The sequence below is a fragment of the Pogona vitticeps genome, chromosome 4 (genome assembly GCF_051106095.1).
Source record: "Pogona vitticeps strain Pit_001003342236 chromosome 4, PviZW2.1, whole genome shotgun sequence".
NCBI lineage: Eukaryota > Metazoa > Chordata > Lepidosauria > Squamata > Agamidae > Pogona > Pogona vitticeps.
In genome coordinates this window covers 151217310-151243933 of record NC_135786.1, presented here as the reverse complement: position 1 = coordinate 151243933, position 26624 = coordinate 151217310, and positions in this window count along the sequence as shown.

The following is a 26624-nucleotide window of genomic DNA, read 5'->3' as shown; positions in this document are numbered from 1 at the left end:
GTCACATTTTTCCTTGGTCTTTCTGGCCAACAACATATCTTAAGCTGTCCTACACTCATACTGGCTTATTAAAAGGCTGACATTCTTTCTGTGCTTTAACGCATGCTGGGTCCTGCCCCCCCCATATTTGACAGAGTTTCTACTCACTTTTCTATGCAAAGCAGAATCACTTTGAAAACACTGTACTACTGGCAGTATTCTGGCTTCAAAGTGAGCTTGCATGAGATAAGTTTTCCCGCAGTTGATGCCCTAGGTTTTTACTGCAGAATTTTGAAATTTAGTTAGAAATGTCTAACTACATAGCAGAAATGTAGGCACTTACAAAGCAGAGTTAGCTTCAAGTTCCCCTGAGTAGACCACCCCCATCAACTGGCACTTACAGTTTCAATAACTCACTCTGAGACATTGGCAAGAGGAAAAATAAAACGGTTTCATTTACTCACAGTTGAATAGATCAAAAACAGCATACTGTACACAAATGACTGCTTAGTCTCAACAGACTGACAGTCTGCTACATTCTAACTGCAACACTTATTGCGCACTAAATGCCAGCAGACTAAAACAGGAGGGGGAAAGGACTCTTAAACAGAGAGGTGTGGCTGTCTTCAAAATCAGAGGCAGGGAGGAAACAATTGGTTGCTGCTGGATTGATGAACAGTCACCTCCAACCATGAAAGGTCCCTCTCATCCAAACCAATTGAAGGCAGCGTATGAGGCTGAAATAAGTCAAGCAGTTTAAATAGGCTAGGATAAATAATTTTGCACTGCTGATCATAACTTCGTAACATTAATGAAGGCTGGCCTTTCTCAACTACTATGAGTATAGTGGCCAGAATCCTGTTTGTCTCTGCATAACATAAAGTTATGTCTGCATAAATTTCTTGGGTATTACACCCAGACAGTCTGATTGGAGCAACTGAATTCTGCAATGGGAGATGCTGTTCCTGTTGCATAATGCACCTGCAGAAATGCTTTATGAATAGCACTTCTGCCTTGGCATGAGGGCTGGCTGGGGGGGGTCCTCTCGCTGCAATTGCTGGCTTTGGGGGTCCCCCGGGGCTTCCCTTCCACCATCCCAGGACTCGCGGGGTTCCCTCCATGCAGCGATAGGCACTTGCAGAGGCTTGCCAAGCACCATTTTTGAAGTTTCTGCCCTTTCCCCCTTCCTTTGGCAAGCCTTGGAATGTAAAAGGGGAAAAAAAAAGAAAGCCTTTTTACATTCCGAGGCTTGCCGAAGGCAGGGGGAAAGGGCGGGAACTTAAAAAACGGTGCTTGGCAAGCCTCTGCAAACACCCATCGCTGCGTAGAGGGACCCCCCACGAGTGCTCTGATGGTGCAGGGAAAGCCTCCGAAGGGCTCCGAAGCTGGCGTGTGCGGTTGCAGGGGACCTCCACCAGTGCTCCTGTTATGCAGGAATGGCTTCTCAACAGGATTTCAGGCACTAAACCAGACGTTTTAACAAAAATTCAAATGAGATATCTATTCAAAAAGAGTAAATGTTTCTGTTTTCAGCACGATTAACTTTCTGTAGCTGTTCCAATTTGTGCTGGTTTGTTCTGAGGTTTATAACCACTGTAGACCTCACCAAGTAGATCTTCGGTGCCAAATTGCAACTTATTGACTCAATAGGTCTGAGTTCTATAAATCATATACATTTGAGGTTTATAATGGTGAGATCTCTATTTGTGAGTTGACTTAACTAAAAGGACACTATTGTACTGGTAGCAGGATGCTGCAAAGTGCCAGTTTAACATGAGGCTGGATCAATGTCCATGTTGTGCGTGTAGAGGAATTGGAAATGCAGCAAAAGTCAGAACACATAAACGTTTCCATGTGAAGACTATGCACTGAATCTGTTTCAGCTACAGTGGGGTCTCGACTTACAAACGGCTCGACATACGAATGTTTCGACTTACGAACCGCTCTCATAGGAATATATGGACTCGACTTACGAACTTAGATTTGAGTTACGAACTCTTTTTTTTCCCTTTTTTTAAAAGCAAAGTCATCTTAGGTTAAAAGAAAAAATATCCCCCTCTAGTGGCAGAAGGGGGAATAGCAGCTTCCCATTAGTTTCTATGGACGAAAAGAGCAGATACGGATTAAATGGTTTTCAATGCATTCCTATGGGAAATGCAGATTCGACTTAAGAACTTTTCGACCTGAGAATTGCCTTCCAATACGGATTAAGTTCTTAAGTCGAGACCCCACTGTACTTCCTTCACTTCTGGTTTGCTTCTATGAGTTGGTGCTTATATGAGTCTCTGTGGAAAGCTGAAGACAGGTTACATCTATGGAACTAATTTCTCAAATGTTACAGAATGCAGCTAGTGGGAGCCTAACTTTGTGAAGAATTCATCAAGTCCTACCTAAAGCACGGCAAAGTATCTGAAAGCAGTTCGTCTAATTGGCCAAGTTCCTCATTTTAAAGTAACTTTTTACCACCCCAATGAACGGGTAATCAAACAGTGCCTGCTAAAAACTTTCTTCATATGAATTTTATATTAATTTTTAATTAATGTCATACATAACTTGGGCTTTTATGCAATTACATGATAAATTATTCAGTTTTGATGTTAGGTTTTAGACAGATGTTAAATCAAAGACGTGAATGATTAAACACTTTTTAATAGATTTCCCACTACGACTTTCTTCACTATATACAAATGAATCCTGGTGTTCGTTTAAGTGTGAGACTGAGGGCTACATTTCTTGAAGAAAGGGGGCCTTATGTAGCTTCAGACTTTGATTCCCTTGTAAGCAGTCATGCAGTGGTTAACATGCCCTTAAAAAAGGTGCTGGTGCTTCATTTTATTTTATTGCATTTTATTTTTGCAGAGAAACTAAAACTAATTATACAAATGAACTTCTGAACGAAACCTTGAAAAATGTGATAAATCCAAATCACCCAACATGTTCTAAACTATCCTAGCCCCCTTGCAGTCCTAGTTAATATGAAATGGAACCTTTTCCCAAGAAAGTCTACTATCCTGCTCCGTTATCCATGACAAATTTCCTGTTGACATCAGCACAAGTGGTTGAGAAGCGCCATATAGTTCGGACCAGAGGTGCTGCAGACCTAGAATGTGCTACTCCCTATGCTGTCATGACTTGTGGTCATACAAGAAACTGTAGATATCTCATTACCGGATAGAGGGAAACAGATACTAGACCTTAATTCTATAGAACCTTGAATCATGTGATCCAGGAGACCCAATCCTGTACCACTGCCTGCTAAGTAAATCCAAAACTGTCTGTATTGCTACAGTATGGACAACTCAAAGATAAGGACTGAGCTACTATTCTGCATTAACGATGTGTAGACCCCATTTCACTCCCTTCCTCCTGTCTTTCTTTCCCTCCACTTGCCTTCCCTTCCTGCCTCTTGATTAAGTCTGTCCTCTGTACTGAGGAACCTTATTGTATCCTCTTGTACCCTTCAACTGTAGGAATGCTGATATTGTTTAGGCTTGCCACCTGGGATACAAATTCCATCAAATAATTCATTCCATTGCTTTGGCTACCAGCTCTTTCTCCACCTTCTTCAGATACCAGAATCTAAGTCTGGCTACCACCATTGCATCTTAGGTTTCTTTTACTTTCAACTCTCAAAGAAACAAAACTTTGATCATTTTGAAAAAAAAAATACACTGAATGAGGGCTTAGATGTTTTCTAACTCTTGAGTTTCCAATATATAGTTGTTTAGGTTTAGGATTAGGAGAGCAGTTAATTTTCAATGTATTCTGCTTTTTGAATCCATTGAGAATTCCAGTGTGTCCCCCATGCGGCCAACTTGTTGATAACTGGAGCACATCATCCTGTTTCTCAGGTTCATGATTCATTGAAAAAAAATGACAGAGAATATTTTCCCCCCAGTAAATTGTATTGGCTGGGACTAAAACTGGCAAAATGGCACAGGATAGTTGGGACAGGTTTTTGTGCTTACTGTTTTTCTACTGGGATTAAAATCAAAACCAAAGATCCACCACACATAGCAAGTGGCTGAAACTCACAAGTACTATTTACAATTCTTCAGGTGACAATGTTGTAAAATGTTTACAGTGGTGCCTCGCTAGACAGTTACCCCGCATGACAGTTTTTTTCGCTAGACATTGGCTGTTTGCGATCACTGTAGCGATTCACAAAACAGTGATTACTATGGGGGAATTTCACTGGACAATGTTTTGTCCCTGCTTCACAAACCGATTTTTACTAGACGACGATTTTGACAGCTCCCTCCACGCTTGCAAACAGGTGTTTTCGGGACCTAAGCTTCGCAAGACAGCGATTTAAACAGCTGATCATGGTTTGCAAAGCGGCTTTCCTATGGTCGATCTTTGCTAGACAACGATGATTCTTCCCCATTGGAATGCATTAAACAGGTTTCAATGCATTCCAATGGGGAAATGCTTTTCGCTAGACAGCGATTTCAGTGGAACGGATTATCATCATCTAGCAAGGCACCACTGTATATTGTAGGTCCATGTGACTGTCTTACCAACGCTGACTCTGGATGACTAAAATGTCCCATCCAAGTGGATGAGGGTTAAACCATCTGTGTATTGTTTTGGGTAGAGAAAGACCAAAGCCACTTAGTATTCTTCCAGTTCTTTTTTTCTGACTTCAGTTTTATTGCTAGTGATGTTGCATTCATTGCCAGAGGCAATGGAAATATACGGGTCTCTGTGTGTTGTTTTCACTGAGCAAACAAAACAGTTACCACTGTCATCATGAAAGGGGAAGAAAAGCCGAAAATGTCAACAGATATTTGGCAATTCCTTCAAAAGGATGAGAGAAAATCCTTCCATGGCAAAAGGTGGGTGGTTAAGCCTTAACTCCACCGTACCTCTGATGGATTTGTACCTTGAATCAGTAAGAAGAAAAAAGAGGAAAATATGAGTTCCATTGACCTTGCTCTCTTTTTAGAACAAATGTAATTATAGACCAACAACTTTTCAATTTAGCATTGACTCCTTATTCCGGAAAAGGGATCTTTGCCCAATCAGATGTCTTGCTTTCACTTTTCAGTGGTCAGGATTAGGCCAACCAAAGAATCATGTATACCAGTTCCATCACCATCTACTACTCTGTGGAATTTATAATGGGGACAATAATGTCCTATTAATAATCTTCAGTGGTTTTGTATCACTGTCAGAGGACTTGAGCTGGCACTTCTGCCCTCAACTGATCTTCCCTATGGAACCTTAGAAGGCTATTACCACTCCAATAGAAGCCCTAAATAAAAGTCTAGACATATGCAATTACTTTGTGAGAATTTCGGTCATCAGAAACAGGAATCACTCTGGTATAAAAAAGAAGCAGCACAGGATAAATGGGGGGTGGTAGAGAGAGAAATAGGGAGCTCCTAGATAATTTGATATGAAGATTGGTCTCTATATCCATAGATAATTGCCAATTCTCAGTACACTGGCACCTCACGCTTCGGTGACAGAAGTGCAATGAACATCTGACTCATTGTTGCGGCATTGCTTATACAGTTTGCTTAATGGTACCACATTAATGGATGGCTCATTTGCACATTTAATTGCTGTTGTTCACAGATTTGATGAGAATATTCTCAAACCTGTGGACTGTTTGGGACACAGATCTGTAACATTGATATGCAGTTCCATAGTGGGAGTAAAGAATGAGGTATTGCAATCTGAGTGGCAAGGATAAGGAGTAGGGTGAGACAAAAGACAGACAAGTACCCTGCAGTTTAAAGGAGAAAATAATAGCCTCAACTTTAATGATTTGAATCAGCCAAGGAGGCAGAGCTGGGAAGTCCATGCTCCTGCTGGAGACTGGTCGAACAACCAAAAAGGAGGAGGAGGAGAGCATGCACTGGCAGGTGAGTGGAGGATCCAGCTGGAGAGGTGGGGGAAGGGAACACATGGCATCTGTACAAACCAGCATGAACTTCCAAACTACGAGCAGAGCAACCCTTCTGAGAGAGGAGACCACAGCCAGGGAACCACCAGTTCTTATGCTGTGCTGTCTTCCACAAGCAAGAAAAGATAGTGGCACCAATTGTGGCCATTTTCCCTTGATTTTCTTGCCCAGTGGTTGTTTCTTTTCATCATTTTTAGAATGTCCCCTTAGCACTGCCTTTAACTAGGGGGAAAATAGACATGCCAAGTCTTGAGTTGGCATACTTTTTGGTCCACAGAATTGCATACTAGGGAAACAAAGATCCAGTGGACTGAAGGCCTGGCCTGATTCTCTTTCATATAGCTCTTTACCATCACAACCACAGTAAAAACAATGTTTAAGAATTCCACATGTGAAACAAGATGAAGGAGGTCCACAATGTCAGAGAGGGAAGTCTCTACAGCATGCAATGGCCCATCAGTTGGCTTCCCTAGAAGCTTATGACCACTCTCAAAACTTCAGCTTGGTCTCACACTCTCCTCCACCATAACCTGGTTTAATTTTTGTTGGGAATAAAGACACTTAGCTGGCTGAATATCTCAGCAGGCTAAGCAACTGGCTTGCAGAGCCAGAAATTGGGAGTTTAGTTCTGTGCTGTGCATCCCAAAAGAGTTGGTGTGTGTGGTCTTGGGCAAACTGCACAGTCGCACGGTGCCCCAGCAGAAGTGTAAACCTGAGTATTCTCTACCTAGAAAACCCTAAAAAAGATTGCCATAAGTCAGAACTGACTTGACGGAACACAATTATTATTATAAGACACACAGCATTTACCTAATAGTACTGTGTGTTCCATCTACAAGTAATATTTTAAAATGTAATTTGCAAATGAAAAAGCTGCCATATTTCATGATTCAGTCTTCAAAGTAAGAAATATTACACATGACACTTCGATTAATTTTAACAACAACTCAGAGGAGACCTTTTTATAAATAAATCTCATATCATTTTTGTTTAGAATCGCATATTTTTGCTTCAATTGAACATAAACGATGTTTTATATCTGCAAATTGTAAAGTGAAAGCTAATGTGTTTGAGTGCTGGAATAAAATAGAATTTTAATCTTACAGATATTGAAAAAAAATCCATCTGATAAACTCTGTACATGTAACAACAAGATCTTTGTGGATTGGACTAGAATTGAAAAAAAGAAGAATCAATTCCTGGAGAATAAGACACTGGAAGCTATTGATGATTTCATGTACTGAGTTGTTGCCAAAATACTTCTTAATTTAAAAATTTGAAGCCAATTTGGGGAGTTCTCAGGAAAAAGGTAATGAAAATTGAACAGCAACATTAATATATAAATCATTAATTCATCCCAACTGGAATAGATGCATTCAATATATGAAACTTATTTAGTCAATGATTATGTGAATCCCACTGATTCAGTGGGTCTACCCTTGGAACAAACTACCACATCTGGCTCATAAACTTTCTTTAAATCCCAAAATATCTATATTCTGAATAATGATTAGAAATATTTAGTTTTATGAATTGGTGTCCAGTGAGCAGAAATAACTCCAAACATCCAGTCCCATGTAGGTCTGAAGTAGAGATGGGGATGACTCACCATTTTGGCGAGTCGTCCAACTTTGTGACGACTCACAGAGCACAAAGTTGCCCCCATGAAGCGATGAATAATGAATATATTTGTTGATTCATGGGGGGTTATTTTTTTAAAAAAAAACACCCCTGCTGTCCCCCTCCATCCCCCAGCCCCGATGACACTCCCTTCCTATTAAAAACAAAAAACCTACAAGACACCATTCTGCCTACCAGCGCCAATCAGCTGATAGGCAGCAAAAGGCATCCAAACCCCACACACATACAGCCACCCAACCCTACAGCCTACCCCAAGCCCCCCTCCTTTCCCTACCTTTGCTCTCCCCCACCAACACCCCCTTCCTATTTAAAAACAACAACAACCATTCTGCCTACAACCAGCCGCCAATCAGCTAATTGGCATCAGAAAGGCAGCCACAGCCACCCAACCCCACAGCCTACCTCCACCCCTTCATTTCCCTACCTTAGCTCTCCCTTATCCCCACCAACACCCCTTACTTTAATCGCAGTTGCCGAGGTCTGCTTCTGGCCTGCCAGTCACACATGTAAAAGGAAGACTGGCTGCCCTTTACAAAGATGGCGGCTGCAACTTCATTCAGGGTAGGGAAGCTGCAGCTGCCATCTTTGCAAAGGGCAGCCTGGATTCCCTTAGCTTGACTTAATTGTGGATTGTAACAGATATATTGTTAGACAAGAATGCAAAAGCAATTTCAGTAATAAAGAGAAAAGAAAAGAAAACTAGATGGATGATGGAACAAGCACTTAAAATTGTAAAAGACAGATGAAAAGCAAAAGGTAACAGAAAGATTATCAGAACACTCAATGCATTTTTCAGCAACTGTTATATAGAGACAAAGAGAACTGCTACAACAAATAGTGCAAAGAAATAGAGGGGAACAATTAAAGGGGGAAAAGACGAGATCTCTTCCAGAAGATCCAAGAAATCAAAGGGAAATTGAAGCCAAGATTGGGAATGTTGAATGTTTCAATATTTTTGCCTCCAGAGACAGTTGAATCTTGATTTGATCTAGGACCCACTTTTTCTTTCTGGGATTCCAGGGTATCTGCAAAGCTCTCCTCCGGCACTACATGTCAAATGAATCAATTTGGAATGTATGACGAGTATTTCTGGTCTGTGGAACATTGTTTTGTTTTCCATATTTGTTTGTTGACACATTCTTGTTAGGATTTTGAGAGTTTCTGTCTCTGTGGCCACCACCATTCATAAAGTGACACCACACAAGGGAAAATCCCAGAATATGATTCCCTTTTTCATCAGTTAATCACTTCACACCCAAGCACAAAAAAATAATTGACAAAGCTATTTTTCAACAAGTGTCAATGGTAGCGAGCAGAAGAGAGTATCCTGAAGACCATCTTGTCTTCTGCCATTAGTGTTGCAACATTCAGGCTGCCCTTTGTTATGTAAAGCTAGGCATCCTTTTTCCTGCTGGCAATGTCAGCATAAAACATGTGCAGCAATACTGGGTCATTTCCTCAAATTCATAAACCAACATTTTTTGAATACAGTGGTGCCTCGCTTAATGAGCGCATCGTTTAACAACGAATTTGCATTGCGATCCATTTTTTGGGATCGCTAATGCGATCGCATACCGATGCCTAGATAGGCAAAAACTTGCTTTGCGACGATCGATAAGCATTTCACTTACCGATCTTCGCATAGCGGTTTTTTAAAATCAGCTGATTGGCGGTTCAAAAATGGCTGCCGGAAGACCCAAAATGGCCACACGCAGCATTTTCGCGCCCTGCCCTTGTTTACCGAGGGCGCGAAAATGCCTGCGCTATGGAGGAACATCGCATAACGGTGAGTTTTGGGCCCATTTGGGTTTGGGTTCCAATGGGCTTTTTTGTTCCGTATAGTGATGTTTCCCCATAGCGATGGTTAACCTCGCTATGCAGGGATGGATTAACCTCGCTATGCAGGGCACCACTGTAGTTGATTTTTTAAAGATGAAGATGAAGAAGCACATTTATAGGTCTAAGGTCTTTATCTGATATGTTCACACTCCCTCCCAACCACAGTCCAGCTTCCTACTATAGCATTCCTAACTTGTTCAGTTTTTTATGTGAAAAGTCCATATAGAATTTGGTAAAGGCCCATTAGAGGTCCCTATAAATTTCTACAACTCATGGGGAAGGGGGAATGATCAAAGAATACATCTGTACTGCTCCTTCCCTCACCAGCTCATTGCTTTTCATATGAACAGTAGCTTGCTTTATAGTAAATTGAATCTTAGTACAGTGGTGCCTCGCTTAACAAGCGCTTCGTTTAACAATGAATTCGCTTAGCAATGACTTTTTTGGAGCGTTTTTGCGCTCCGTTTAACAATGGTCCCTATGGGCGATTTTCGCTTAGCGATGTTGGGACCATGCTTTGCATAATGATTAAATTTTTGGGTCCCCTGTTTTGTTTAACGATGGTTTAAACAGCCTCATATTTGCTGTTTTTTAAATGTTATAAAGTTAAAGTTTACTGTTTAAAATGTTTGAAATCATAAAGTGCACTTAATAAACCCTTTGTTAACCAAATTGGACTATGTTCTGACTCTTTTTTAATTTGTTGTTGATTTTTCCCCCCATTGGGATGCATTGAATAGGTTTCAATGCATTTCAATTGGGGAACTGCGTTTCGCTTAGCGATGTTTCCTATGGCGATTTTCGCTTAAGGATGGCAATTCGTTCCTATTGGAACAGATTATCCAGTTTTCAATGTATTTCAATGGGAAACTGCGTTTCGCTTAGCAATGTTTTCACTTAGCGACGAATTTTTTGGAACCAATTAAAATCGTTAAGCGAGGCACCACTGTATTCATATCCAGTACAGCATCTACTATCTGGGCATTTCATACATACAGTATTACCAATTTTTAGCCTAGATATCTATATAATATTTGGTCATGATGCTAAGGCTGAGACTCAAATTTCAGGCAAGCATTTGAGCACACTTAAAAGCAGTTGAATAAACCTTTACTAAAGCCCTGAATGTAAATACCCTTGTTTCCTTTTATATGAGCAGGTCTACAATTGTTGATCGTGTCGGTACACATCACCACTTTCACGTTCCTGTGCCCTAACAAAAGTAGGCTATATCTAGGCTATATCATATCTAGGAGTAATGAACCCAATTTGATGTAAAAGAAAAAAATATAAATTAAGTTAATATCTAGGTTCAGGGTAAAAGGCCATAGTAGAATAAAATACAACATTCCTTCTTTGCAGGACACACAAACGTTACAGTAATAGATGTTCTATTGTCCTCTTCATAAACCTAGATTATTTTTTCTAAAATTTTGTATATCATCTGATTAGTGCTATGCACTACTCTGGGTGGTTTACACAGAAAAGACAATCAATGAAATATAGTATAGCAAACAAGACATTAAATTACCCAATAGGAACAAAGTAAAATTAAAACAAATGCACAACAAAACAATGCAACTATGCGTATACTTAAATTAATCTAAATAATAGCAAGACAGTGAAGAAATCTAGAGAATCCTTTAGCTGAAGATGCTCCTGAAGGCTTCTTGAAAGAGTCCAGTTTTCAGCATCCTCTTAAAGGCAGGCATGGAGGGGACCAGGCACAGCTCCACCAGGAGCCCATTCCAGAGTGATGGTGCCACAACCGAGAAGGCCCAGTTTCTTGAGAATGTCCTTCTAGTCTCTCTTGGAGTGGCAACCCAGAGGAGGAGCATGATATATGTCAATCAGATGGCACAGGCTGATATCCTTAGGAAAAGGTGCTCTGACAAGCAGTGAGGTCACAAAACATAGATACTCTAGAAATAGAACTATTTCTTGCCAATCATATTGTAAAAATTGATCATATTGACTCAGCATCCTCTAATCAGAATTTTATGGAGCAAACCAATGTGTAATTAAATCCAATGAATAATCCACAGGAAAAGATGTAAGCAAAACATTTCCTATATTTACATTTTTGTTTCCATTTTCATTTCTATTCTTGCCTCACAGAAGTCAATGTACAGCCACTAAATTCATTTTTAAAAATGAATTGTTATTGGGTTGTTGCATTTTATCCCATTATACAATTAAAAATGTACTCAAGGTAGCTAACATCATTCAAAGAAATTTAAAATACTAGAAAAATATTCTTATTGTAAAGGAAATTACTCAAAATGTCAAATATTTAAAAAGAAAAAAATCTTCACAAGGAAGTGAAGATGGGAACTGGTTGCCATCAATGGGACATAAATGGGAAGAAAACAAAAAAAGGGCTCATTTTTCCTTTTCAGGTTGTTTTTGTTGTTGTTCAATCTCAAAGCAGGACCTCTTAAATACAAATGCTTTGTATTAAAAAAAAGAGGCACATGAAAATGTGTTTTTCCCTCTCATATTTTGCTCTGTTTTTTATATTTACTTTCACCTCTTGTCTGACAAATTGCCCAGGATATTTTCCATCCTATAGCATTGTATGGACTGCTGTCAGCAACCAACCAGAATGTCCAGAAAGAGAGAGCAGAAACTTTGAAGCTGTAAAAGGGTTAGGGATGGTTGGAATCTAGTAGAAGTGCTCTTTCTTTGTTTTATCCCTTGTGATGTTTGGGCTTATGGCACTTTATATCTTGTACTTCCTATGCCTCACTCAATATTGGATTCTTTCTTCTCCATCCCCTTGCTTCCTCAGCATTAGTTTTGGATCTACCTCCCTTCAGCCTGATTTATTTGGCGATTGGTGGGGAGGGGAAAAACAACTTCCCATATTTTAGTCATTTTGGTTTGAAGGGGAAGGAGGCATTGGTAGCAATTTTCCCTTTACAGTGGTACCTCGCAAGACGACGACCCTGCTAAATGACGAATCCGCATAATAATGACTTTTTGCGATCGCTATAGTGATTCGCAAAACAGTCATTCCAATGGGGGATTTTTGCTGGACGTTAATTAGGTCATGCTTCATGAACCATTTGTTCACAAGACTATTTTTACAGCTGATTGTCGGCTTAGCAAAATGGCTGCCCTGTGTTTTCTGGACCCATGCTTCACAGGGCTTCCCTGTGGGCAATTTTTGCTGGACGACGAGGTATTTTCCCCATTCGAACACATTAAACCATGTTTCAATTCATTCCAATGGGGAAACGGATTTCGCATGACGACAATTTTGCTAAACAGAGATTTCAATGGGATAGATTATCATCGTCATGCGGGGCACCACTGTATATACTTAGTTCCTTTTCTTGGTTTTTGGGAGATAAGTTTATGTATATATTTTGGTGTTTTTTTGGGAACTGATGTGCTTGGTGATGGTTGTTCTTGGTTGGACTGTTGCCTACTTTTGGAGTAGACTGGTTTTATCTTACCTTGCCTCTGCTTTTCTGAGGTAGCTTTTATAGGCTGTTTTTTTTTTGGGGGGGGGTGGACTACTGACCAAAAAAAAAAAAAGAATGGGGAAAATGCAGCAAAATGACTGGAAAGAGGTAACCCCTGTCATTTTAAATGAAAGAACTGGTGCTGAATAATGAAAGACACCCCCCATGAAAGATAAGCAGATTTTTTTGCCATGCACATCCTTACTAATTGTATATTTTCAAGGAATGCATTCTATTATCTGGGAGCAAGCCAGGATGAAGACATCTGTCTGATTGGCCTGTCTAGTACACTTTTGCAGATATGGTATCATTATAAATGTCAAACATCTGTGAATCATAGCTACTGCTCAGAATAATTTTTATACTTGAGCACATTTCCTTAAGCCACAATGATACAGAAAGCAGAGACAAATAAATGATTGCCATGCTCCAGTATCATCAGTCTTTATCCCATATGCTATCTAAATCACAAGTACAAAGAACAAGGTGAAGGTGTATCTATCTGCACAGCAAATTTCTCCACATGACTCAAGTAAGTGAGCCAAACCTCATGGTACTAAAAGGCTATCTACACACAGTGGTGCCTCAACTTATGGACATACCGACTTATGAAAATTTTGACTTACAAAAAGCTCCGGCCGCAAAAGTTTGCTTCGACTTGCAGCCAGAGCTTCAACTTACAGACGGATAAAAACCACGGGGGAGGCGGGGAAAGCACAACATTTGAACTTTCAGTTAACTGTTGGCCGGCGAAGAGGCTGCTTGTCTGCTACCTCGCTCATCCCAGTGGTTAGAGAGTGGATACAGAGAGAGTCTTCAGACTGCCTGGTACTGTACAGTACTGCCTGTTACTGTACTGTAAGGACTGTATTTTTGGGGGCTTTTTTCATTTCTGATTTATGGATTTTTGACTTCCTTTTTTTAAAACAGAGAGACTGCCTGTTCTGGGTGAGTACATGTCATGTTCCCAGGGGGTTTCAACAGGCAACAGTCCAATAAACCAGTCCAATATCAGAAGTCCAGAAGATGCAAAGCAGATACCAAAACGCCAAGGCCAAAACACAAACCATAGTCAGCAGTCAGAGTCCAAAGCCAAGGGTCCAGAGAACAGCGTCCAGGATAAGCAGGAGCGTGGATGCGAGCCAAAGTGTTGACTTGTTGCTTCCACAGGCTTTCAAGCCTCTGAGTGCAGATTTTATAGCAACAGCACAGTCATCTAAACACCCCATCCTGCTAAAACGCAGGGCTGGTTGACCTGATGTTCCTATGAGAAGCATTCATGCGGGCTTCGGATCTTCATATCATGAGTCCTTGCCGAAGCTTCTCCCTCACTCTGGCTACTGGGGGAGGAGAATCTGGTGGTGATTCAGTTGTCTGCAATTCTGATTGCCCAGCATTCTCTTAAGCGGTAATTAACCCCTCAGAGTCCAGATCTTCTTTGGCTGAACTCATGACAGTCCACTGTATTTACTGTACTGTACAGAGTTTTTTGCAGCTTGGTGGGGGGTAGGGCTAGGTGGGGTTATGTTTCTGTGCTCTGATTGGTCTTGTAGTGTGGATTTAAAATTTGAAAAATACAGTAGAAGACTGTAATATTAAATTAAAATTAAATGTGAAAATTAAACTGTACAGTAATTTTAAAATGTAACATTTATTTACAATATTTATTTTTGCATTCTGTGCTTCTAGGGTTTGTGTACTGTGACCTCTCTTTAGTTTTAAAATGTGTGTGTTTAAAATGTGGCTCCAAAGTTTGTTTTAAAATCAGAAAATATTTTGTGAGGGGCTATCTGGCTGGTTTGCTCTAAAATGGAGTTTAGACTCCAGTCCCCCCCCCCATTGCCTTCTCTCTATACATGCTCTCTTTTTGTGATGAGGAGTTCTGTGCTAGAATAATGGTTGCTGGATTCTGTGGCTTCTAGAGTTTGTGTACTATGACCTCTATTTAGTAAATGTGTGTGTTCAAAATGTGGCTCCAAGGTCTGTCTCTTTTAAAATCAGAAACTATTCTGTGAGGGGCTGTGGTGCTTGTTGATGCAGGCAGGCAGGCAGGCTTTAAAATGAAGTTTACTGTAGACTCAAGTCTCTCCCCCCCCCCACTGTCTTCTCTCTCTCTCTCTCATCTCTCTTTTTGTGCTTAACAGCACAAACCTTTGTCTGAGGGTTCTGTGTGCCCCAGTGATGACCTTCTTTCTTTCTTTCCTCTTTTCCCCATTGTTCCTTCCCTCCCTCCCTCCCTCTTTTCCTGCCCCCTTTTTTTAATCTAAAAGGTGCTTGGCTTGGTTTAAAAGGTGCTTGGTTTTAAAGGTGTTCTGTTCTCCCTCCCTCCTTTACTGCCCTTTTTTAAACTTGTCATTGTAGGTTAAAAGAAGAAATATTCTTCCCCTAGTAGTAGAGTATGGATTAACTGGCTTTGCATTTGTTCCTATGGGAATGAATGCTTCGATGTACGAACAGCGCCTCGACATAAGAACCAAAAAACAGACAGAATGGATTAATCATTTTTAAAGTGCATTCCTATGGGAAATATTGCTTCGACTTATGAAAATTTTGAGTTACGGCCACCGTTCCAATACGGATTAATTTCATAAGTCGAGGCACCACTGTATTTTTTAAAAAGTCCTAGCTATCATGCCTCATCATGTTAAGGATATGTCAACAGAAAGGTATGAAATAACTCATACTTCATAATAATATTTTTGGATGATATCCTAATGACAGATCTTTGTTCAAACCATATAAATAGTTAAAGAAGGAGAAAGTGGATATATTTCAAGATCATTGATTTAGCAGTATGTCTGCTTTGTGATTTATATATGTCTGTCTGAAAACCATTTCAAAAACTGTTCCATGCCAAAATCCAATTGCCCATATAGCTTCTGGATGTTACCACTTCCTAGAGGATCTTTGACAGAATGGATCAACAAGACAGCCCTCTGTGCCATAAGTCTTAACAATATCCTCTGGTTATTGATCATACCCAGACAAAACATATACATCACTCACATTTATAAAAGCATTTTCAACTGACTGCTCCCAGAAGACGGGAGCTTTAAATAGTCTGATTCCACAAGATGTAAAGGTTATTCTTCATGTAACACAGCAAGGCCACCTAGTAGTTTCTAAAACATGGGGATATAGTGACTACTTAAAACTGTTTCTTGTTTAATTAAATGTAGAACTCCTGGAGCCTTTTACCAATTTTAAAGATGTGTCATAAGAGCAATCTCTGAATTTCTTTGTAACTGAATATCAATGTTTCCTGAAGTTTTCTTGGGGGGGGGGAACAAGACTGGGTGAAATGTAAAACTCTTCAGTCACACAATGGAGCCTAGATCCAACTCTGAGCCCCAAATAAATTAGACCCACTTAATCAATGGGAACTTGTTAGTAATTTTTGTTGACTCAAAGAATCAACTCTGTCACTAATAACTGGATTTTATTCATTTATTTTTTGTTTCATTGCTACCCTGCCTATCAGCTAAGAAATAGTGCTCAATGTGGTTTGCAACCATTACTGAAAAAGAGATTAAGAACAAGTTAGAATAAAATAAATAACACAATTTAAATGTCATTGACATGACCCCATTTAAATTAATGCAACACACACTAATCAGTTCTAAAAGCCAGGTTGAAGAGATAGGTTTTCACAGCCTTCTGGAAAGCCATGCAGGTGGAAATTGATCACAATTCTGAAGAGAGTATATTCCATAATTTGTGCACAAGCCATCAGTCATATGCCATGGGCCAATCAAGAGCCCTCCACAGGCACTGATATTCACAAAATGGCTTCTCTCAAAGATCTGAATGCCTAGAGAGGTTCATAATGAGATACAGAGTTCTTTAAATAGGCAAACCCCACATGGTTTCAGCTTTAAAGATTGAAGTGAATACCTTGAATTGGGCCCATGATCATTCACATAGCTGCTGAATGTTGCACTAACCAATACTCTTGAGTCACTCATCACACGTAGCCCTATTTCAGCCAGGAATGGTTAAGAAATTGTTTGGCTAAGTTTTTGGTAAGGACTTTGCAAAATACACTCTTCCCCCCCACCCCCAGTTTGATGGAAATAATGTGATTAAAAAACAATAACATGTGCACACGTAGGTATGAGAAAGCAAATCTTATGTATTTGCCTACAAGGCTGAAACTTTCAAATACATCCCTTGTCAACATGTGACTTTCAATCTGTATATATAGCTGTATATATAGCTTATAATGCCAAATCAAGATTGTCACATGTGTGAGAGAGACTAAAAAACAACAAGCAAGTGTTAATACCTCCATGAGAAACAGATATAACTTGATATTCTCCACAATGGAAACAGCTGCATATATTAAATTCAGCCAGTGAAGATGGTTCAGAATTGTGTTCAATCCATTTTGGATAAGAATTTGCCAAAATTCACAGTTACTTTATAAATCTGAGGGAAGAAAACCGATTTTTAAAAACAGAATAAGGGGAAAGCAAACTGACAAACCTGCCATCCCAACCACACACCACACTTGTGAGAGGAAGAGCATGCTTCAGGCCCTTGTGTGCTCCAGAGATTTGCCATGTCAATCATCTTGCATCCATTGTTGAAATGGCCAGATTGATATGCCTATACTTAAGGTCATGGCTAGGTTTCTGTCCAGATTCATCCCAACTGATATTTGCAGTGGCAAGTACAATGTTTATAAAATCCATGGGATAAATATGACTCATATTGACAACAATTTACTTGGTTTTTGTCTGCTTTATGCTTGAATCTTCCATTCAAAATAAAACAAACCTTCAGCCTGATTGGTTAATATGTCAGATTTACTTTCTCACACATGTATGTGTATGTGTGGGGGGTGTTTCTTTCCATATAAAGAAAACAAAACAAGACAAGACAAAAACAGGTCCATTGCCCTCCCACTCCAGAATAATGAGGTGAGACGCAAGTGATGAGTATAAATAGGGCCATACTTTATTAAATCAACGTGCCATAACTTATGGCTTAGAAACCAGGGGCCTGCAGTAGTGTGGTATCAGGTTTGGTGCCAAAAGTCTCACAGGACCCCCTCACCAACCTATATAGGTGAGCCCCATGCCCCATTGTTGTGCTGTCCCCATTGTTATGCTGTCAAGACAGCATGACCCCGGCCAGTGAAATATCAAGCCCCCTTCCAGGCAAACAAGCCCCCAGCTTTTGGCAGCCCTCAGCCTGCGGAGGGCCCCAGCAGGTCTTTCCTCCCATCACTGTAACCTCACAATCCGCAGTGCCAAAAGTTCAGACCCGCTATGCACTGCTTGAACTCCATGGGCACTCAATGATTCAGTTTTCTTCTGCACTACCCGCCGTGTGACCAAACGTTAAATCAATTAAATTAATTATATTAACCACATGCCTGTGTGGGATAGGCGAAAAATCCCCGCAACTGCTTCAGCCAATTTAGTAGCAGGTCAAAAATTCCTATCCGGCCCCCAAAAGGATGACCAATCAGACTCACACTGGATATTGGGTGGGCAGGTGGAACATAAATGTCAAAAGAGATCGAGCAAGGGTAACTATGAGAATAGCGCATCTCACACTATCCCGAGGGGAGGGCAAAGGAGCTCCGCTCGGCAACAAGCACCAGCGGAGCCGACATTCTGGAAGTCAGCAAAGCATTTTCTTGTTTTTATTTCTCATCATTAGTCACCAAGAAAATAAACCTTGGCCCTTCCCTCTTTCTATCCTAGCTAACAAGTTGACCTTATAACAAATGTTCATGCAGTGGATCATAAATATTCCTCAGGAAAATATAGGGAAACCCCTACATAAGATATTATGGGAAATTTTCAGTAACAAGTTTTTGTGCTTACTTTCTGCTGGCAACAATTAGCTTCACAATCCTACAGGTCACCGATTCTCCTTCAGCACTTAATATAAACCCTTTTCGTGGACATGGATCAATGTGCAAGAGATAATGATTATAGCTGTCACACTAATCATTTTTACAATGCAAAATTGGGACTCTATATTCTTTGATGCCTTGAACACACAGAATCCAGATTTTCATGAGATCAAGGGGACGTTGATAGATTGCACGTGATATGACATTGAAGCAACTGCTTTTTAAAGCACCTTGAAAAGTAAGTATTGCTGAACTAATAATGGCATGCTTCCTTGATGTCATATTGATGAAATGTGACTATTAACTAATGGAAGCAGTGTTTGGCTTAGAATCCATCTGTTCATTTATTTGTAGCAATATTCCCAGAATTCAGTCATTTTCCCAAATGTTAGCTTAGGGTTATTTTTCTTCAAAGCAACATTGTTAAAGAACAGCAGTATTTTTTGTTGCAATAAATTTCCTGAAGTGTCATATATTTCAGCTGTATGAAAGAGCTTTTAAGTGATCCTTTGTCTAGATAACTCATGTTGCATCTTTCAAATAAAAAGAAAATGTCCAATTTTTTTAAAAAAAGTGAGCTAGAACCAGAGAGGCAGCTAGGGGGCAATTTAACGAGCAGTAAGACTGATAAGAGTCCCACCAGCTGGGTGGGATTTTGCAGGTCCTACAGAACAGAGGGAAATGCTTGTAATGAAAGCACAAATATAATTGACTTTTGCAACAATTTGGACACTGTGCTGTAAAGCTTTGAGTGTGGTGTTAAACTCAATGTGGGGAAATGAGAAGGATTTGCTACTGCTTCTTCAGAGACAACCATCTCCTCATCTAAAGGTCACTAGAATAATTATCCAAAGATGAATAGAGACTGCTAGCTCAAAATGTATAAATGGCTTAATTCTGACCTGGATGTCCCCGAGCCATGTTTGGCATCATCAGCTCAGGGTTTTTGTCACATGAGTGTGTGGGTGAAAAGAGAAACACAGAGAGAGCTCTTATTTGAAACATTTGCAATGCTCAGTCTATAGACTCATGTTTTCCAGGACCCTATGAGTGTCTGAAACTTTGGAAATTTTAAACACCTGCTCGCTGAAATCCCAATGCTTAGTGTAGCAACTGGTCTAGGCCCTTTTGGAACAATGGATCTGACATGTTGAATTACTAAATCTGAACTCATTCAATGGACCTACTCTAGTGTGATTTGTTGCACTGAGTAACAAAATTTCAGCCAATATATCGCAACAAATATAGGAGGTGGTATATGAATTACTGCATGTGTCTCTTTGCTGGTAAAGTATCCCTTACTATAGAGAAAGTGCTCTGTAGTTCTCTTCTAGGGTTCAATCCACCCTCCAAAAGAAAAATAGCAGTAGCAGCAGCAGCAGCAGTAGCAACAACAATCATAACAGAGTTGGAATTCTTTCAAGAGGCGTATCAAGGATGAGATGGAAATAGTAGAGATATGGAGAAGATCAGCGGCCCATACTATTTTAAAAAAAGTTTAATGGTGGTGTGAATATTTCAACCTGCCACTATGGGAAGGGAATCCAGTTCCCTAGAAGAATGATTACTTTGCACAGGTAAAGCCCATGTTCAGTACCTGACAGGAAAAGAAAACTCCCCTTGAAACCTGGGCAGTGATTCCTGGCCAGAGATAGTGATAAATGCTATCAACAGAGACAGATGAACTAGTGGTCTGGTTCAATATATGACAGTGTCCCATGTTCTTATTTTGTATAGACCTCAGCCTAGTTTCAGACCCAACACTCTTGGAGATCTGTGGCAACTTTGGGACCTGGATATTGGAAGGAGCATCTCTCTCCCTGTCCCGTCACTAAGATCTGCTAGGGAGGCCCTCCTGCTTGCCGCACCATTGAGAACAATTAATTATATGGACATATAGGTGAGGGCTTTGTCTGCCGTAGCATCCTGATTGTGGAATGCCCTCCCCTTGGAAGCTGGAATGTAGAGTTCCCTTGCTTAGACATAGCTAATGCATGTGTCTGAGATCAGGAAAACCTCACAATATAAAAAGAATGAGCATTAGCATAGCCCCATGTTGCTTTCAACATGTGTACATGTTTCAAACCAGCAGCTCATGAAATGGCCTATAAATGTGTTCCAAAGCTCAGCAGATAGAGCATGAAGCTGTGGGAGGACAAGAACTGACATAGAAAGAAGTGGTGGGGTTCATTCAAGAACTTCTTGAAACTGAAGCATACAAGGCAGAGGTGATGAATTCTCCCATCAGCATATGCAATGGCTGAAATTCTGTTGCTTGGCACAGTATGACACAGATAGAGTAGATCAATTGAATTTGTAGTCAACACCCAAGTTCTGTTGATTCAATGGGCCTAATTTAGTCACAACTTACTACACTGAGCAACAGGATTTTACCCAGTGTTTAAAATTGAGCCATAGGCCACGGTCTTTGAGGTCACAATATAAGCAGTGTGTTTGAGCTACTTGGTTGCACTCACAATTTCTTGGTAACTGCTTTTGGAGAGCTTTCAATAAAGGCACTGTCTATCCCACCCAATGTAATGGGGGTACAATGACTATTTATTGGCAGCTTGCAGAAAACAGTCAAAGAGAGGACTCAGATAGCTCACATAACATCCTCTGAATTAATAGTCCATGTATTTAGAACACTATTTGGCCAGTGTCCTTTTTTTCTGGCATTTCTATGGTGATTACAATGGGAAAAAATATCTTATTGATTGGTAAGTTGCCCCTACAAAGGACATTTCATTGCTCTCGGTTAGGAAGAGTGTTTCTTTCATGGTCAGACCTTATTTGAAAGTACGTTCCGCTGAAATCAATAACACATGAAGGTGTTTAGAAGGAGTGTGTGCATTAATTTTATATTCCCATCCTAATAATAAAGCCCTGTCACAAACACTCATATAGAAACCATTGGTTCAGACTTCAGCTTTTCATGTAGAACTTTTGGGGGCTAGACATTTATAATTTTGTTATTCTCGCTTAGGGCGCATCTCAGTGTGTGTAAAAGTAAATTTCCTTTCTTCAGGAAGCCCTGGGAAAGAACAGTTCTATGAATAGGTCGAGGGACTTGCCTGAGCTGAGATTTAAAAGGGTCATGCATAAAACATGAAAAGAGAGGGTAATCCCCAAAGAACAGTGCAAATGAATAGACAATATCTGTAGGAAGAAGGCTAGGGAGGCAAAAACTCAGGCGGGCAAGAAAGATTAAAAGGTTAAAAAGAAGAAAGTGATGGTGGCGGCGACTATGCTTGGAGCAAGAGAAAGAACAAGGAAGTGGAAGGTCCCATTGTATGGAGAAAACCTAATTGGGGATGGAGAGAAGTTGCAATTGCTCAATAACCACTCTGACTCTGTCCTATGCCAAAGGGCAAAACAATTGCTCTAAGCTTCTGAACATATAATAAATAATGCAGTGTGGGTCCTGAAACTAAATAGGTAGAGAAGTGGAACTTTTTCGCTATTCTTCATGAGTTCAGATTTCCAGGGTCAGATAAGCTGGATCCAAAAGTACTTGAATATCCTGCAGGTATAATCTCAGAGCTTCTGGGTATAATACTTGGAGATTATACAAAATAATAAAATCATAGAATAATTGTACTGGAAGAAGCCTATAAAGGCACTGAGTCCAAGGCAATCAGGTGAGATTGAGAATACTAAAGGGCTGGGGGAAGGTCTTGATCAACTAATGTTAGGTTGACATGGATATCAGGAAAAGTTCTAAAACCAGATCTTCAAATGTAAAGAATAAAATTGGTGAAGATTTGTTACAATTTAGTTAAACGGCCATTTCCCCTTCTCTTAGCTTTGACCATTTCACCCTGCATGACCTTGCTAGGAGTCAACTGATAATGGAAGCTAGTCTCCAGATGATACTGCTCTCTCCTTCCTTGAGACACACAAACCCTCTCACCATGTGAAAGTAGGTATCCAAGATGGAGACGTCTGTTCCAAGTCCTTGTAAAGTTAAATTTTCATCTCCAAACTATGTTTAATGGGATCTACTGATGAGTGTATGCTGACAGTCAGAAACCTTCTAGAGATCATTAAAACAAAAACAAAAAACAATCAAAGCCCTATGCTGTTACTCCTGTTTTCTGAGGGGCTGCCCCTGTCATGAAGAATGATGATGAAGCAAACTGTATCTAGAAGTGCTGCAGTGAGCAGGCTGGGGATTAACCATTTATGTCTGGAGTGATACAGCAAGGATGGTCCCTCAGACACTGCAAGACTTCAAACTGGAAAGGATCATTTGTGTTTAGGTATATGTATCTTGTGAATATTATGCTGAGCCACTGGATTGATCCCTGACCTTTCCCACCTAGACTGCCTCTTGGATCCTGCTGGACAGAAAGGCATACAAGAAGGCTTTCTGTTCCAGTCAAGCCTTGTTTGGGGGTGGAGGGACTCTCTCCTGTTATTTTTGTATTTTCCCTTATATTTTGCTATTGGCTTTCCACAAACACATACCCCTCACCTTTTTCCTGATGAACTCATGAGTGAGAAACTGGGAGGATATTTGGTTAGGGTGCTCCTCAAAAATCTGGAACTTATGGGGCCAAGGGCTGTACTTTAAAAATAATTTTTCTGACACAGTTGCTGTTTCTTTGTTCATATCGGAACCACTATAGTGGTGCTTCTGGAGTGGGAGGATCAGTAAACAGAGTGCTGTTATTGCCCATAAGATGCCTGAATGTGTCCTCACATTCTTCATGGAGGCTCCATCTGAGTCCCACAGCATACTACCCTTAGGTCAAAACTGACCCAATAAGAAAAATGCCTTCCAGCCAAACCCAGTGCTGGAGCATTGATCAGTAATTCCATGCAGAATATCATGAGAAAGGCAGCAACCATCTATTCAAATTCATATTTAGATGATGTTGTGTTACACAACAAAGAGTTATGCACCATCAAGTCAATTCCGAATTACAGTGACCTGTCCAGGGTTTTCTTGGTATGGAGTACTCAAAAGTGATTTATCATTCCCTCCTCCTCCTTCTTTTTTTACATAATTGTTTTATTAATATAACAAAATATAACAAAACATAAATAACAAATAGAATCATAACTCAAATATAGTCTGTAACTCACCACAACTGGGGATATAAATTTATATTCTCATCAATATGTTTCATTTTAATTTATATCATGTGCCCCATCTCTTTCCAAAAATATAATGATTCTTGTGTTGGGGTATAACCTTTATGTTTTGTAAATAGGTATTCTATATAAGGGTTCCAGATCCCATTAAAACTATTTTCTTGAAATAATCCTTTTCTAACTTTCAGTCCATAAGTTAATTTATTGTTATACCTAGATTCCATGTCTCATTATACCATTCTTCTAACATCAGTTGATTATTATTTTTCCAATTCCTTGCAAATATCAATCTAGCTGCTATTAACATAATACCACTCCCTTCTATGAGCACTTTAGGACCATGCAGTTTGCCCAAGGCTACATAGACTGGCTCTTCTGCATGGAGGCGCAGTGAGGAATCAAACTCCTGACCTCCAGATACCCAATTCACTGAGCTATCCAGCTAGATGTGGTGTTCCATAGGAAATCCAAGAACACAAAAACACTTCCTTAAAAGCTCCTCTGCCAAATAATTCAAAATATAGATTTCTCAGTGTTTTGCTTGGTTTTCCTCACTCTGTCTATTTCAACCGGAATTGTAAGCAATTCCTCTACACACTAAAAACACTTAAGTAGCAAGGCTTTTCTAACATGTTGCTTCTGGTTTGACTATGTATTAAAGCAATAGCCCACAACTGGCTGAGTTTTTGGTCCAGGAATGTTGGTGAGCAGGGGTGATGTCTCAGCCATTTTCCTTCAGGGCTAGTACTCAAGAATGGTGCACAAAACAGAAGGATAAAGGAAAATAATGCATTCATGTTACAAAGCCTCATTTTAAATCACTCTCACAGGTGTGCAGTGTGAGTCTTTCTTTGCAAAATGATCCTTACTGGAGATTTATTTGGATTTTTGTGGTGGGAAGTAAAATGGCCTAGAGTATCTGATAGGCTCTTCATTTTGGACTGAAAACAATTATGTTAAATCAGGTTCAAGTTCAGGATTTTCTCTTGCTTGGTGTCTCTTTGTGAGTGAAAGTGTGCAGAAGGAAATATCCCGTAGACCTTCTCAACTGCTGGCATGGTGTCAACTACCAGGTTGCCTTTTGCTATGTAAAGTTTGGCGTCCTTTTTCCTGCTGGGAATGTGGGCTTGATATTGTTGAGCAATATTAAGCCATTTCCCGAAATGCTGAATGATGGAAACAGAAGCACAATTCACAATTCACAAACCAGAGGGTTGTTGTTTATTTAATTGAGTTTCCTGGCTTTTTAAAAGGGAAATTAAATATACATGCACTATACATAGATCCCAACAGCAACTTCCCTTCATGCAGAATTACCTAGTTCTACATGATCCCAGAAGATGAGCACATGATCTGCACTTTGGCTGTTGGGGGAGGGCTGAACGAAGAACAGCTGAGACGCTGCTGTAGTCCCTCTGTGCCAAAATATTTTGAAGAGGTGTTTTGAACTTAATAAAATGGTAGAACAAAGGTCTGAGTGAGTGCAACATATACAGTGGAGAAAGATACATACCCTTAAACCTCTCAGATAAACTAATGTTACTACACCTGCTCCACAAAATGCAGATTGCCTACTTTTCCTTGAAGTAGGCAATCTGATGAAGAAAACCTATATAGGCTCAAAAGATCTATAAACATGTTGTCTCATGTTTTCCAAAAGATGTCCTCAGCCACAGAGTCTATACACTCGCCTTTCAATATAAAATATGGGGGCCTCTGGGAGTTAGCAAAGACTAGTACTGAAAACTAAAGTGAAAATCATTCATACTATGTAAAATATGAACCATGAAAGAAAGACAGAAAAAAAATCCACTCATTTGAAATGTGGTGTTGGAGGAGAGTCTTACAGATATCATGGAAGACCAGAAAGGAAGTCAAGTAGGTGCTCCATCAAGTCAACCCTGAACTCCCACTAGAGCAAAAATGAATAAATTGAGGCTATTCTACCATATAATATAATGAGAACACAGAAATGACCGGAAAAGACAATACTGCTGGGAAAAGCAAAGGGGTCAGGAAAAAGAGAAAAAGTCTTAACATCAGCTAGATTGACCTAATAAAGTCACAGCTGTTAAATATATTCGCGAAGGCTTTCACAGCCGGGATCTAATGGTTGTTCTGTCCTCTGAAGGCTGCTGTCCTCTGAAGATGCCAGCCACAGAGACTGGTGAAACGTCAGGAAGAACAACCTTCAGAACACGGCCAAAGAGCCTGAAAAACCCAGAACAACCATCACAGCTGTTAGTTTGCATGACCTGAACAGAATTTAGTGGTAAACACAATATTGCTGTGAGAGGGCAAGGATAGTAGGAAGTGAGAATGGCCTAATATGAAATACAATAAAGAAAGCCTTAATTTTGTAAGATTGAGCAGTGTTGTTAATAATTGGCCAAAAATCAGTAATTTAAACAAGTCAGCTTCAGATTATTTGCCCTTTATATTTTTAAATATTTTTAAATATTTTTACAACAAGACAATGAATTTCCTTGCAAGCATTCATCCACTGTTTGACCAGGAAGGAGTTAAAAGGTGTTTGTCAGGATCAGCAATTTGGTTCCTGATTGACAGCTTCAATGTTCAAATTGCCCCAGACTTGGAGCTGATTTCCTCTTTGAAAAATTGAGTCAGACATATAGACATATTGAGATAATGTTTACTAAAAGCGTTCAGGGCTTTCATGACAAAAGCACAACCAACTGCTATGTGTTTTTAAAATGCAGAAGTAGTTCAAATATGCCTTACCACATTGTGTTCTAATTCACTGAAGATTCATAGCAAAATGTTTCCCTCTTTAAAGAAATGTCACTCCATT